The 14,207-nt window shown below is 41.6% G+C and overlaps 1 protein-coding gene and 1 long non-coding RNA gene across 2 annotated transcripts in view; both read right to left on the minus strand.

Moving 5' to 3' along the window:
- Positions 1–14,207, minus strand: part of LOC143804462 (uncharacterized) — a 523,411-nt gene that overhangs the window by 415,165 nt on the left and 94,039 nt on the right. The window lies entirely within an intron of this gene.
- LOC143809111 (uncharacterized) overlaps positions 1–14,207 on the minus strand; it is a 72,814-nt gene that overhangs the window by 25,262 nt on the left and 33,345 nt on the right. Inside the window, exons 3-4 of the long non-coding RNA XR_013222074.1 lie at positions 8,798–8,849; positions 7,329–7,537 (exon numbers count right to left, since the gene is read on the minus strand). This is a non-coding gene — a long non-coding RNA (uncharacterized LOC143809111). The remainder of the gene's footprint in view (positions 1–7,328; positions 7,538–8,797; positions 8,850–14,207) is intronic.

Below are 14,207 nucleotides of genomic sequence, written 5' to 3' on the forward strand. Positions count from 1 at the left end.
TATCAGAGAAAAAATACCTTTTGCCGCTGATATTTATATAAAAAAAGGAGATATCTGAGAGCATGCTGAGATAAAACTGCAAAATAAGAAAGCCTCTTTTTATGGATCTGAAAGGAGTGTATTACACCTTAAAAGCACATTGAGATGAGACTGCAGGGAATAAATCTTCTCTATTGTATTTGAAAAGAGGGTATTAGACAAAAAATACCTCTTGCCGCTAATATTTAGAAGGTGGCATCTGAGAGCATGCTGAGATAACACTGCAAAAAAAAACCCCAAAAAACAAACAGTGAACTGAAAGGAGATATATATCATTAAAACCTCAGTGAAGAGGGAATATAGGATTGGATTTAACGGGTTTGAAGCGATATCATTTGGATGTTTGTGCAGTTCTCAGTATGTATGTCCACTGTGTGCCCAACTAGATTGATTGATTCAAGATCCCCTGGAGTCAGCAATTTTTTATCATTTTTTGTACAGTCTTGGATTACATTCCTGACCAGAAGGAGTGATATTCTCACTATTTACAAAGACTGGTAGGGACATCTAGGGTGAGCCGCCGAGGAGCGGGGGCGCCATATTATGATCAAGAGGGTGCCAACCTCTGCTGGTAGGCAGGGATCATCCTAGGGACTTTTTTTGGGTTAAGATATGGCCATATAGGGGCTTTATTGTTTGTTTTACTGCACCATTGGTTACGGCGTGTCTACATTATCCCCTTAGTCGGTTTTAGGTTAAGTACCTTAGTGTATATATGTGATTCAAGGATAGGTTTTTCTGATTTAGGTATCCCCGTTGGTGTATACACTAGGATTTTTTTAGGGATACGAGGGTGAGCTGTCGAGGAGCGGAGGCGCCATATTGCGTGCAAGAGGGTGCCAACCTCCGCAGACAGGTAGGGATCAGATAGGGGTGGATAGGACATAATAGGGATCCCCTACCCCCTGGCCTGTCGTTAGTGTATTTTTTGGTGCAGCGATATCTCTTTTTTTGTCTGGTGTTTAGTTTTTTTGGAATCTTGTTTTAATTAATCTGAATAAAATGTGATTTTATGGTATTAGTTTTTTTTGTAAAATGCTGTTTACACTAATCCAATTATATAGTGAAGATACTTTTTGCTCATCTCTAGTCTCCAATCACTCTATGTTACTGCACACTTCTAGATCCTCACTGCATGCACATTAGGCTACTTTCACACTAGCGTCGGCCTATACTGTGAACTAAAATCACAACGGGGGCAGCGGATGCAGTTTTTCCACGCATCCGCTGCCCCATTGTGAGTTGCGGGGAGGAGGGGGCGGAGCTTCGGCCGCGCATGCACGGTCGAAAATGGCGGACACAACGCACAAAAAAAGTTACATGGAACTTTTTTGTGCCGGCAGTCCGCCAAAACATGGCACATCCGTCTTGCGACAGATGCGACGTGTGGCAATCCGTCGCAATGCGTCGCTAATTAAAGTCTATGGAGAAAAAATGCATCCTGCAGGCAACTTTGCAGGATCTTTTTTCTGCAAAACGATGCATTGTGACGTGCGTCATACGACGCTAGTGTGAAAGTAGCCTTACATGCTGACTGGAATCTCTGGTGCTGGCAGTGAGAGCTTGACGTCACGTAACCACAATTTATGCACTTGTACTGAACGACACTGGGCAGATTTAATCAGAATGTCACTGGAAGTATGCAAATCACATATTTACAGTCACATGACGGCCCGCTCTCAGTGTACAAGCTGTGAGGATTCAGAAGTCTGCAGTCACATAGTGATTACAGACTTTTATCATAAACCTGGACAACCCCTTTAATTATAAAATGAAGCCCTGAGCCAATCCTACCAGAAAAAAAAACCTTGTGTGAACATACCCATAATGTTTATTTTATTCATAAGTCTGTTTGAAAAACGGATCCAAGTGTCTGAGCCGTTTAAACTCGGGGCACGTCCTATTCTCATCTATTTGGCGGATCAGACTCTGCTATTAACCCCTTAAGCCCCGAGGGTGGTTTGCACGTTAATGACCGGGCCAATTTTTACAATTCTGACCACTGTCCCTTTATGAGGCTATAACTCTGGAACGCTTTGACGGATCTTGGCGATTCTGACATTGTTTTCTCGTGACATATTGTACTTCATGTTAGTGGTAAAAGTTATTCTATATAACTTGCGTTTATTTGTGAAAAAAACGGAAATTTGGTGAAAATTTTGAAAATTTCGCAATTTTCCAACTTTGCATTTTTATGCCCTTAAATCACAGACATATGTCACGCAAAATACTTAATAAGTAACATTTCCCACATGTCTACTTTACATCAGCACAATTTTGGAACCAAAATTTTTTTTGTTAGGGAGTTATAAGGGTTAAAATTTGACCAGAAATTTCTCATTTTTACAACACCATTTTTTTTTAGGGACCACATCTCATTTGAAGTCATTTTGAGGGGTCTATATGATAGAAAATACCCAAGTGTGACACCATTCTAAAAACTGCACCCCTCAAGGTGCTCAAAACCACATTCAAGAAGTTTATTAACCCTTCAGGTGTTTCACAGGAATTTTTGGAATGTTTAAATAAAAATGAACATTTAACTTTTTTTCACACAAAATTTATTTCAGCTCCAATTTGTTTTATTTTACCAAGGGTAACAGGAGAAAATGGACCCCAAAAGTTGTTGTACAATTTATCCTGAGTACGCTGATCTCCCATATGTGGGTGTAAACCATTGTTTGGGCGCATGGCAGAGCTTGGAAGGGAAGGAGCGCCATTTGACTTTTCAATGCAAAATTGACTGGAATTGAGATGGGACGCCATGTTGCGTTTGGAGAGCCCCTGATGTGCCTAAACACTGAAACCCCCTACAAGTGACACCATTTTGGAAAGTAGACCCCCTAAGGAACTTATCTAGATGTGTGTTGAGCACTTTGACCCACCAAGTGCTTCACAGAAGTTTATAATGCAGAGCCGTAAAAATAAAAAATCATATTTTTTCACAAAAATGATCTTTTCGCCCCCAATTTTTTATTTTCCCAAGGGTAAGAGAACAAACTGGACCCAAAAAAATGTTGTGCAATTTGTCCTGAGTACGCTGATACTCCATATGTGGGTGTAAACCATTGTTTGGGCGCATGGCAGAGCTTGGAAGGGAAGGAGCGCCATTTGACTTTTCAATGCAAAATTGACTGGAATTGAGATGGGACGCCATGTTGCGTTTGGAGAGCCCCTGATGTGCCTAAACATTGAAACTCCCTACAAGTGACACCATTTTGGAAAGTAGACCCCCTAAGGAACTTATCTAGATGTGTGGTGAGCACTTTGACCCACCAAGTGCTTCACAGAAGTTTATATTACAGAGCCATAAAAATAAAAAATCATATTTTTTCACAAAAATGATCTTTTCGCCCCCAATTTTTTATTTTCCCAAGGGTAAGAGAAGAAATTGGACCCCCAAAAATGTTGTGCAATTTGTCCTGAGTACGCTGATACCCCATATGTGGGTGTAAACCATTGTTTGGGCGCATGGCAGAGCTTGGAAGGGAAGGAGCGCCATTTGACTTTTCAATGCAAAATTGACTGGAATTGAGATGGGACGCCATGTTGCGTTTGGAGAGCCCCTGATGTGCCTAAACATTGAAACCCCCCACAAGTGACACCATTTTGGAAAGTAGACCCCCTAAGGAACTTATCTAGATGTGTTTTGAGAGCTTTGAACCCCCAAGTGTTTCACTACAGATTATAACGCAGAGCCGTGAAAATAATTTTTTTTTTTTTTTTTCTCAAAAATGATTTTTTAGCCCCCAGCTTTGTATTTTTACAAGGGTAACAGAATAAATTGGACCCCAAAATTTGTTTTCCAATTTGTCCTGAGTTCGCTGATACCCCATATGTGGGGGGGAACCACTGTTTGGGCGTATGACAGAGCTCGGAAGGGAAGGAGCGCCATTTGGAATGCAGACTTAAATGGATTGGTCTGCAGGCGTCACATTGCATTTGCAGAGCCCCTGATGTACCCAAACAGTACAAACCCCCCACAAGTGACCCCATATTGGAAACTAGACCTCCCAAGGAACTTATCTAGATGTGTTGTGAGAACTTTGAACCCCCAAGTGTTTCACTACAGTTTATAACGCAGAGCCGTGAAAATAAAACATCTTTTTTTCCCACAAAAATGATTTTTAGCCCCCCAAATTTTTATTTTCCCAAGGATAACAAGAGAACTTGGACCCCAGAAGTTGTTGTTCAATTTGTCCCGAGTACGCTGATAACCCATATGTTGGGGTAAACCCCTTTTTGGGCGCACGGGAGAGCTCGGAAGGGAAGGAGCACTGTTTTACTTTTTCAACGCAGAATTGGCTGGAATTGAGATTGGACGCCATGTCGCGTTTGGAGAGCCCCTGATGTGCCTGGACAGTGGAAACTCCCCAATTCTACCTGAAACCCTAACACACACACCCCTAACCCTAATCCCAACGGTAACCCTAACCACACCCCTAGCCCTGACACACCCATAATTCTAATCCCAACCCTAATCCAAACCGTAAATGTAATCCAAACCCTAACCCTAACTTTAGCCCCAACCCTAACTTTAGCCCCAACCCTAACCCTAACTTTACCTCCAACCCTAGCCCTAACCCTAAACGTGACTGAAATACGTGGCACTGAAATACGTGGCACTGAAATACGTGGCACTGAAATACGTGGCACTTAAATACGTGGCACTGAAATACGTGGCACTGAAATACGTGGCACTGAACTATGTGATACGTGGCACTGAAATACATGATACGTGGCACTTAAATTCGTGGCACTGAAACACGTGGCACTGAAATACGTGATACGTGGCACTGAAATACGTGGCACTGAAATACGTGGCACTGAAATACGTGGCACTTAAATACGTGGCATTTAAATACGTGGCACTTAAATACGTTGCAAAAAAATGTTCATTAAACGGTTAGGGGTGAGGTTAGGGGTAGAGTTAGGGTTAGGGTTTGGATCCCTTTATCACCTTGATGGTGGTGGGTGGCTTTTCAGTGTGTTTTCTGTTTTTTTTCGATAAAAACGCATGCGTTTTTAACGCAAACGCATGTGCTTAAAAACGCAAGAAAATACTGCAGGTTGTATTTCTGAAAATGAACGCATGCAGAAAAAAAACGCATGCGTTTGAAAACGTGACCAAACGCGTACAAAAAATGCATGCGTTTTCAATGTTAAATATAGGGAAAAACGCATGCGTTTTTTTGTGCAAAAAACGCTGCAGACAAAAACGCAAGTGTGAAACCAGCGACGCTTTTTATAGCAAAAAAGTTTTTGCGTCTCCACATTTTGAGACCTATAATTTTTCCACATTTTGCTCCACAGAGTCATGTGAGGTCTTGTTTTTTGCGGGACGAGCTGACGTTTTTATTGGTAACATTTTCGGACACGTGATCGTTTTTGATCACTTTTTATTCCGATTTTTGTGAGGCAGAATGACCAAAAACCTGCTATTCATGAATTTCTTTTGGGAGAGGCGTTTATACCATTCCACGTTTGGTAAAATTGATAAAGCAGTTTTATTCTTCGGGTCAGTACGATTACAGTGATACCTCATTTATATCATTTTTTTATGTTTTGGCGCTTTTATACTATAAAAACTATTTTATAGAAAAAATAATTATTTTGGTATCGCTTTATTCTCAGGACTATAACTTTTTTATTTTTTTGCTGATGATGCTGTATAGCGGCTTGTTTTTTGCAGGACAAGATGACGTTTTCAGCCGTACCATGGTTATTTATATCAGTCTTTTTGATCGCGTGTTATTCCACTTTTTGTTCGGCGGTATGGTAATAAAGCGTTGTTTTCTGCCTCGTTTTTTTTTTTTTTTCTTACGGTGTTTACTGAAGGGGTTAACTAGGTGGGGCAGTTTTATAGGTTGGGTCATTACGGACGCGGCGATACTAAATATGTGTACTTTTATTGTTTGTTTTTTTTATTTAGATAAAGAAATGTATTTATGGGAATAATATATATTTTTTTTTATTATTTATTTAGGATTTTTTTTTTTTTTTTTTTTACACATGTGGAAATTTTTTTTTTTTTACTTTTTTACTTTGTCCCAGGGGGGGACATCACAGATCGATGATCTGATAGTGTGCACAGCACTCTGCCAGATCGACGATCTGCTGTGCAGGGCTGCAGGCTTACCAAGTGTCTGCTCTGAGCAGACACTCGGTAAGCCACCTCCTTCCCTGCAGGACCCGGATGCCGCGGCCATCTTGGATCCGGGACCTGCAGGGAGGAAGGAGGTAGGAGACCCTCGGAGCAACGCGATCACATCGCGTTGCTCCGGGGGTCTCAGGGAAGCCCGCAGGGAGCCCCCTCCCTGCGCGATGCTTCCCTGTACCGCCGGTACACCGCGATCATGTTTGATCGCGGTGTGCCGGGGGTTAATGTGCCGGGGGCGGTCCGTGACCGCTCCTGGCACATAGTGCTGGATGTCTGCTGCGATAGGCAGCTGACACCCGGCCGCGATCGGCCGCGCTCCCCCCGTGAGCGCGGCCGATCGCTTATGACGCACTATCCCGTCACCGGGAATTAAGTCCCAGGTCACCTTGACGGGATAGTACGTCATACGGGATTAAGGGGTTAAAATGGGATCCATTTTATGAGGACCCGATTATAACAGATCCATTATTATGAGTCTATAAAATTTCAGATGGATTTCAGTATATAAAGGAAGAAAAAACAAACAGGTGCAATATGGATAGCGCGAGATAAAAATGGTAAAGACGGCCTGTTTTACACACATAATAATAGACTTGAATGTGTGAATATACCCTTCAAATGAGTGTAACTAGTGGACAACCCCTTTAACTTGTTGACTTTACCAACATGAAAAAAAAAGTACAAAAGGAACAAATATATACACTCTATACAAAAACATGTATTTATATATATATATATATATATATATACACATATATATATATCTATATATATTAGCGCCTTTTGAACATTTATGAGGTGTTTTTATAAATAACTCGTAAGAGGGCAGCTGGAGCTTTGCATATGAGACAACTAAAAGAACCACAATAAAATGGAGAATAATATTTGACTGGAATTGTGCAAAGCATGTATAATACATATATGTATTTATTACTACTTGTAATAGAGCTGCTTGTCACATGATGCAACTACAAGGACCACAACAATAAAATGAAAGATAATGTTTAACTATAAAAGTATTAAGTGTGCACGTTGTACATTTCCAGTTATACAGTATTCTCCATTTTGTTGTTGAGGTTCTTGTTGTTGCCTGACAGGACAAGCAGCTCTCTTACAACAGAGGTCGCACCTGCTCTTGTAACTTCTTATGGGAGAGGGGAAAGTACTACGTTAGATGCTGTCCTCTAGGAAGGGCTCTGGTTTCCATTTTGTTGAAGTCCTCCAATCCAAACCGGGGGGCGTGGCTTCATTAAGGCGGGCGCAGCAGCAGGAAATGCTCTGTACCTGTAGTCATTTTCTGAGAGATGTTGTGAAGGGGGCGGACGTGGGTTTTTCTGTCTGAGAGGGAAATGTGATTAGAGAGGGGATAAATAGCTGCTAAACCAAAAAGAACAATAAGAAAAACAGTGCACAATGAGTATTATGGCAAAGGAGACAGGACAGACCATACTAGATGGGACAGGAGTTTAGAGATGTGTGATGGAGGCTACGGAGCTCATCTCTGAGGGAAAACAGTGATAAGGAGCAGAAAGAGGGAGGATTAAGTTAAGACATTATATAACTGAAAAAGCAACCATATTATTTACAAAATAATAGGAAATTGTAGATATCGCTGTAGTGGAGGATGTGCAGCACTTGTCTGAGGGAAGTGTGTGCTGAGGAGTAGAAATAGGATAACTCCAAGCCAGAATATATTACACTGCATCACAGGAGCCTGTAAAAGTAGAGCTACTAGATGAAAAGGACTAATGACTGAGGGAAAAATAAATACAGGGAGGAGCAACTGATACAACCAAGAAAAATAGAAAAGAGCAGCTAGTATACGTTATATGCAATATGAGGAGTGCATATAGCAGCAATATGTAATGGAGGATGATGGAAGTGGAAAAAGAAACAACTTTTTTCTTTATAAAAAAAAGTTCATGCGACATCAAATCTTACATGCGTATCAGAAAAACAATGCAAATAAGTCGCTTACGTGTTGCAATGTGGATTACACAAATAACTGTCATGTCATTCCTAAGGCCGGGGTCACACTACAGCGTAATACGGACGAGTGCTAAGCGATAAAAAATCACATAGCACTCGGACCAATGTTAATTTATGGGGCAGCTCCCATCATCCGTTTTTTTCTCGTCCGTATTATACTTGCGAGTGAAATCTGCGATTGTTCGTGTATCTCAGCCGAGAAACGCCAATGCAAGTCTGGGTGCGAGAACAAATCGCACAGCACATGGACCATGCGTGTGACTTGCGAGAAATTCTCAGGCATTGGGCAGGTGACAGGAAATTGGCTCAGCCATTATTTGTTCATTTTACAAGTATGAGAAAATCTCACCATACAGATGACACACGGATACTTTTTGAGAAAAAAACGCATCCTGGCATTGTACACAGATGACATACGGATCACCATGTGGAGAACATTTGTGCAATTCTCGGCAGATAAAATCGGACAGATTTTTTATACATTGTGTGTGACTCCAGCCTAAGGCAGAACTCGTCTAATCCATACCTATAAAAATAAAAAAACTGTCCCTAATCAGAAATAAATTAATTCTGATAGACGTTGGATTATCAAATATTTTGTTTACTTACTGGTTTTAGATGATTGTATAATACTAGGATTGAGAATATGGAAGAGAAAAACCTGACGTAAAAGAGTACAAAAATATGATTAGCCTCGTGAAGGTACATAATCCAGGCGGTATTACTATTATTTAAATCCCTTCGGTAATTAAATGCAGTTTTTACAACTTGACACTTTTTTTCTTCTCGAATTATGATGTTTATAAAACCTCTTACATTTTTTTTTATTATTTTGGCCTTTGGGGCAAGTTTTTCATTTTTTCCCAACAGTTTTGAGAACTAAAACTAATCACCCAATCACCCTCGCCATATACGTGCTCATCCCCCCCCCCCCAGGATGAGCTATATTTTTTTTAGTACTACTATGTTGGAATGCTTTTATTTAATGGTATTCTCACATTTAAATGTTACCAGTTATCCAAGCAATTGGATTTTCCTTGATAAATATTGGGACAACTTTAACGTATGAGAATACTCCTGTAACACCAATTTTTTTGATGCCGTTCATCACACAGAATAATTGCCATTTTAGTTTAACTCTATGGGTCATTCCGTTTAGGACGGCCGTATCTATTTACACACATATATATATTACTAAAAAAAATAAAGGGAACACTAAAATAGTACATCCTAGATATTACTGAATGAAATATTCCAGTTACAAATCTGTATTCATTACATAGTGGAAGCGCTGGGAAAAATAAAACATGAAAATGATCAATGTGAAACAAAATTAATATCCCATGGAGGTCTGGATTTGGAATGATACTCAAAATCAAAGTGGAAAATGATATTACAGGCTGATCCAACTTAAGTGAAAATTCCTCAATATAAGGAAATTATGCTCAGTAGTGTGTTTGGCCTTCGCATGCCTGTATGACTCCCCTACAATACCTGGGCATGATACTGATACAGTGGCAGATGTTTTCCTGAATGATCTCCTAGATCTGCATTAAAGCATCAGTCAAGTCCTGGATAGTCTGGTGCAACATGGCGTTGGTGGATGATGTCGCAGATATGCTCTATTGGATTCAGGTCTGGGGAACAGGCAGTCCATTCGATAGCATCAATGTCTCCATCATGCAGGAACTACTAACAATTCAACCACATAAGGCCTAGCATTGTCATGCATCAGGAGGAACCCAGGGCCCACTACACCTGCATATGGTCTCACAATGGGTCTGAGAATCTCATCCCTATGCCTTATGGCAGACAGGGTACCTCTGGCTAGCACATGGAGGGCTTTGCATCCCTCCTAAAAAAAATGCCACCTCATGCAATTACTGATTTACAGCCAAATTGGTCATGCTGTAGGATGTTGGAGGGCAGCATAACGTTCTCTGTGGCATATTATACTGTAAAGCATGCTGAGATAGGACTGTAAGATACGAATCCTCTCTTATGTATCTGAAAAGAGGGTATCAGAGAAAAAATACCTTTTGCCGCTGATATTTATATAAAAAAAGGAGATATCTGAGAGCATGCTGAAATAAAACTGCAAAATAAGAAAGCCTCTTTTTATGGATCTGAAAGGAGTGTATTACACCTTAAAAGCACATTGAGATGAGACTGCAGGGAATAAATCTTCTCTATTGTATTTGAAAAGAGGGTATTAGACAAAAAATACCTCTTGCCGCTAATATTTCGAAGGTGGCATGTGAGAGCATGCTGAGATAACACTGCAAAAAAAAACCCCAAAAAAACAAACAGTGAACTGAAAGGAGATATATATCATTAAAACCTCAGTGAAGAGGGAATATAGGATTGGATTTAACCGGTTTGAAGCGATATCATTTGGATGTTTGTGCAGTTCTCAGTATGTATGTCCACTGTGTGCCCAGCTAGATTGATTGATTCGAGATCCCCTGGAGTCAGCAATTTTTTATCATTTTTTGTACAGTCTTGGATTACATCCCTGACCAGAAGGAGTGATATTCTCACTATTTACAAAGACTGGTGGGGACATCTAGGGTGAGCCGCCGAGGAGCGGGGGTGCCATATTACGATCAAGAGGGTGCCAACCTCTGCTGGTAGGCAGGGATCATCCTAGGGACTTTTTTTGGGTTAAGATATGGCCATATAGGGGCTTTATTGTTTGTTTTACTGCACCATTGGTTATGGCGTGTCTACATTATCCCCTTAGTCGGTTTTAGGTTAAGTACCTTAGTGTATATATGTGATTCAAGGATAGGTTTTTCTGATTTAGGTATCCCCGTTGGTGTATACACTAGGATTTTTTTAGGGATACGAGGGTGAGCCGTCGAGGAGCGGAGGCGCCATACTGCGTGCAAGAGGGTGCCAACCTCCGCAGACAGGTAGGGATCAGATAGGGGTGGATAGGACATAATAGGGATCCCCTACCCCCTGGCCTGTCGTTAGTGTATTTTTTGGGCCAGCGATATCTCTTTTTTTGTCTGGTGTTTAGTTTTTTTGGAATCTTGTTTTAATTAATCTGAATAAAATGTGATTTTATGGTATTAGTTTTTTTTGTAAAACGCTGTTTACACTAATCCAATTATATAGTGAAGATACTTTTTGCTCATCTCTAGTCTCCAATCACTCTATGTTACTGCACACTTCTAGATCCTCACTGCATGCACATTAGGTTACTTTCACACTAGCGTCGGCCTATACTGTGAACTAAAATCACAACGGGGGCAGCGGATGCAGTTTTTCCACGCATCCGCTGCCCCATTGTGAGTTGTGGGGAGGAGGGGGCGGAGCTTCGGCCGCGCATGCACGGTCAAAAATGGCGGACACAACGCACAAAAAAAGTTACATGGAACTTTTTTGTGCCGGCAGTCCGCCAAAACATTACATATAAGTTATTGGGGGCACCATGGACAATTTACTACTGGGATCCAACCTTAACCAATGAATAATGGAAACAACAACACAACAGAAACAAGCATTGGTCATAAAAAATGGGGATCACCAGACAGCAGGATGGTATGCAAAAAGAATATACAATTTTATTGAGGTATAACATAGATAATGAGAACATTAAAAACAGTTAGAAAAAAGAGATTATAGCCCAAAATAAGGCACATGCCTGGAACCAATGTTATGGGAAACAATAAGAATAGTACATAAGTACATGCATATATACCTGGTCTTAAAGGGCCTATATGGACAGCATATTAATCAATCTAGAAGTATGTAAACAGAAATTAATCATCATAAGACCCTAGCAAATATAGAGAAAATATATATATATATATATGTATAAATGGGTACTTCCTGAAAAGATTGAATATAGGTCTATAATGAGGCCTTCAGGTTAACAGTCATAGATTGTATGTGCCCACAGGTAACAAACTATAATAGATGTATACTCTTAGTACAAATGAAAGGGACAAATATCAATGCCCAGCATGTGAAAATCCAACTTACAAATAATGAGAGTATAACATTCCAAGTGCGTTGGTTACCCACAAGTGAGCTAGGACCAAAACCAGCACATCCATAATCCCTCCATGAGGCAAACAGACCTAATAACCCTCAGATAATACCAGGCATGACAAGAACAACGAAAACCCGACGCGTGTCGCCACTAGAGTGGCTTCATCAGGGGTATGATTTTCGCTATCAACAACTATGTTTATATACCTTATATCATAGCGAGTAAGTACATGCAGCCGTGGGTAGTCACACGAGGTCAGGCCGACAGCGTCTGCCATGATTCATTGCGCATGCTCAGGCTTCCTGGCAGGAAGCTAAGGTTGCTAAGCAACGGTACACAAAGAGCACAGCGCGCAATGGCTCACGCATGCAGAATGGTGTCCAGGAAATATCAAATATGGAGCACACACCAAAGTCGAAGTGACCAGCGATTTGATTCATATAGATATCAGTTTCATAATACCGGTACAGGATAATTAGCTAAGCGGCATCGATCACAGGTAGGAAGTACCTACTGCGCAGGCGCCCGGCTTATTCAGAACAGAGAAGCTTGGTCTCCTGGCAACAGTGCATACACATACAGCGAGGAGGGCCCGAACATGCGCACCATATCTCGGTACGCAGTAGATGGAGTCACAGATAATAACCCGGCGCTCTCATAGTGCTGGGTAATACCCTCACACGGCCGCCAGGCCTCTTGGGGCCAGAGACACTATAACATTGTGTCCGGAGCAACTCTCTGAACTATGTGTCTCTAAGCCTGTAAATGCCAGCACAAACAGGATACCGAATGGCATTTGCGGCTAGTCAGAGGCACCCATATTACATGCATCTCATCAATTCAGAGCCAAAGGACAAGTTTCCCAGAAGCCATGCACATATATGCAAGTGCAGTTAGACCCTGCCTATATAGGTGGTCAGACGGTGACCGCAACTCTGCATGGACCCAAAAATAGTACAACACACATGTAAGCATCCTTTGAAAGGGAGCTAAAGAAGGAAGCGATTTAATCCATGTAGATGTCAATTTAATAGTACCGGCACAGGATGATCAGCTTAACGGCGCCGGTCGCAAGTAGGAAATACCTATTGCGCAGGCGCCCGGCTTATTCAAAACATAAAAAGCTTGGTCTCCTGGCAACTGTGCATATACACTCAGCAAGGCGGGCCTGAACATGCGCACCATATCTCGGTACGCAGTAGGTGAAATCACAGTTAATAGCCTAATACTCTCATAGTGCTGGGCAATATCATCACACGGCCGCCAGGTCTCTTAAGGCCAGAGACACTATGACACTGTGTCCAAAGATGCTCTCTAAACTGTGTGTCTCTAAGCCAGTAAATGCCAACACAAACAGGCTACCAAATGGCATTAGCGGCTAGTCGGAGGCACCCATGTTACAGGCATCTGAACAATTAAGTAACCCAATAGCCATGCACCCATATGCAAGTGCAGTTGGACCCTGCCTATGTAGGTGGTCACACGGTGACCGCAACTTTGCAAGGACATAAAAATGGTACAACGCACATTTAAGCATCCTTAGAGAAGGAGCCAAGGGTTCGACTTTGGTGTGTGCTCCATATTTGATATTTCCTGGACACCATTCTGCATGCGTGAGCCATTGCGCGCTGTGCTCTTTGTGTACCGTTGCTTAGCAACCTTAGCTTCCTGCCAGGAAGCCTGAGCATGCGCAATGAATCATGGCAGACGCTGTCGGCCTGACCTCGTGTGACTACCCACGGCTGCATGTACTTACTCGCTATGATATAAGGTATATAAACATAGTTGTTGATAGCGAAAATCATACCCCTGATGAAGCCACTCTAGTGGCGACACGCGTCGGGTTTTCGTTGTTCTTGTCATGCCTGGTATTATCTGAGGGTTATTAGGTCTGTTTGCCTCATGGAGGGATTATGGATGTGCTGGTTTTGGTCCTAGCTCACTTGTGGGTAACCAACGCACTTGGAATGTTATACTCTCATTATTTGTAAGTTGGATTTTCACATGCTGGGCATT

Source organism: Ranitomeya variabilis, chromosome 2 (assembly GCF_051348905.1).
Source record: "Ranitomeya variabilis isolate aRanVar5 chromosome 2, aRanVar5.hap1, whole genome shotgun sequence".
Classification (NCBI taxonomy): Eukaryota; Metazoa; Chordata; class Amphibia; order Anura; family Dendrobatidae; genus Ranitomeya; species Ranitomeya variabilis.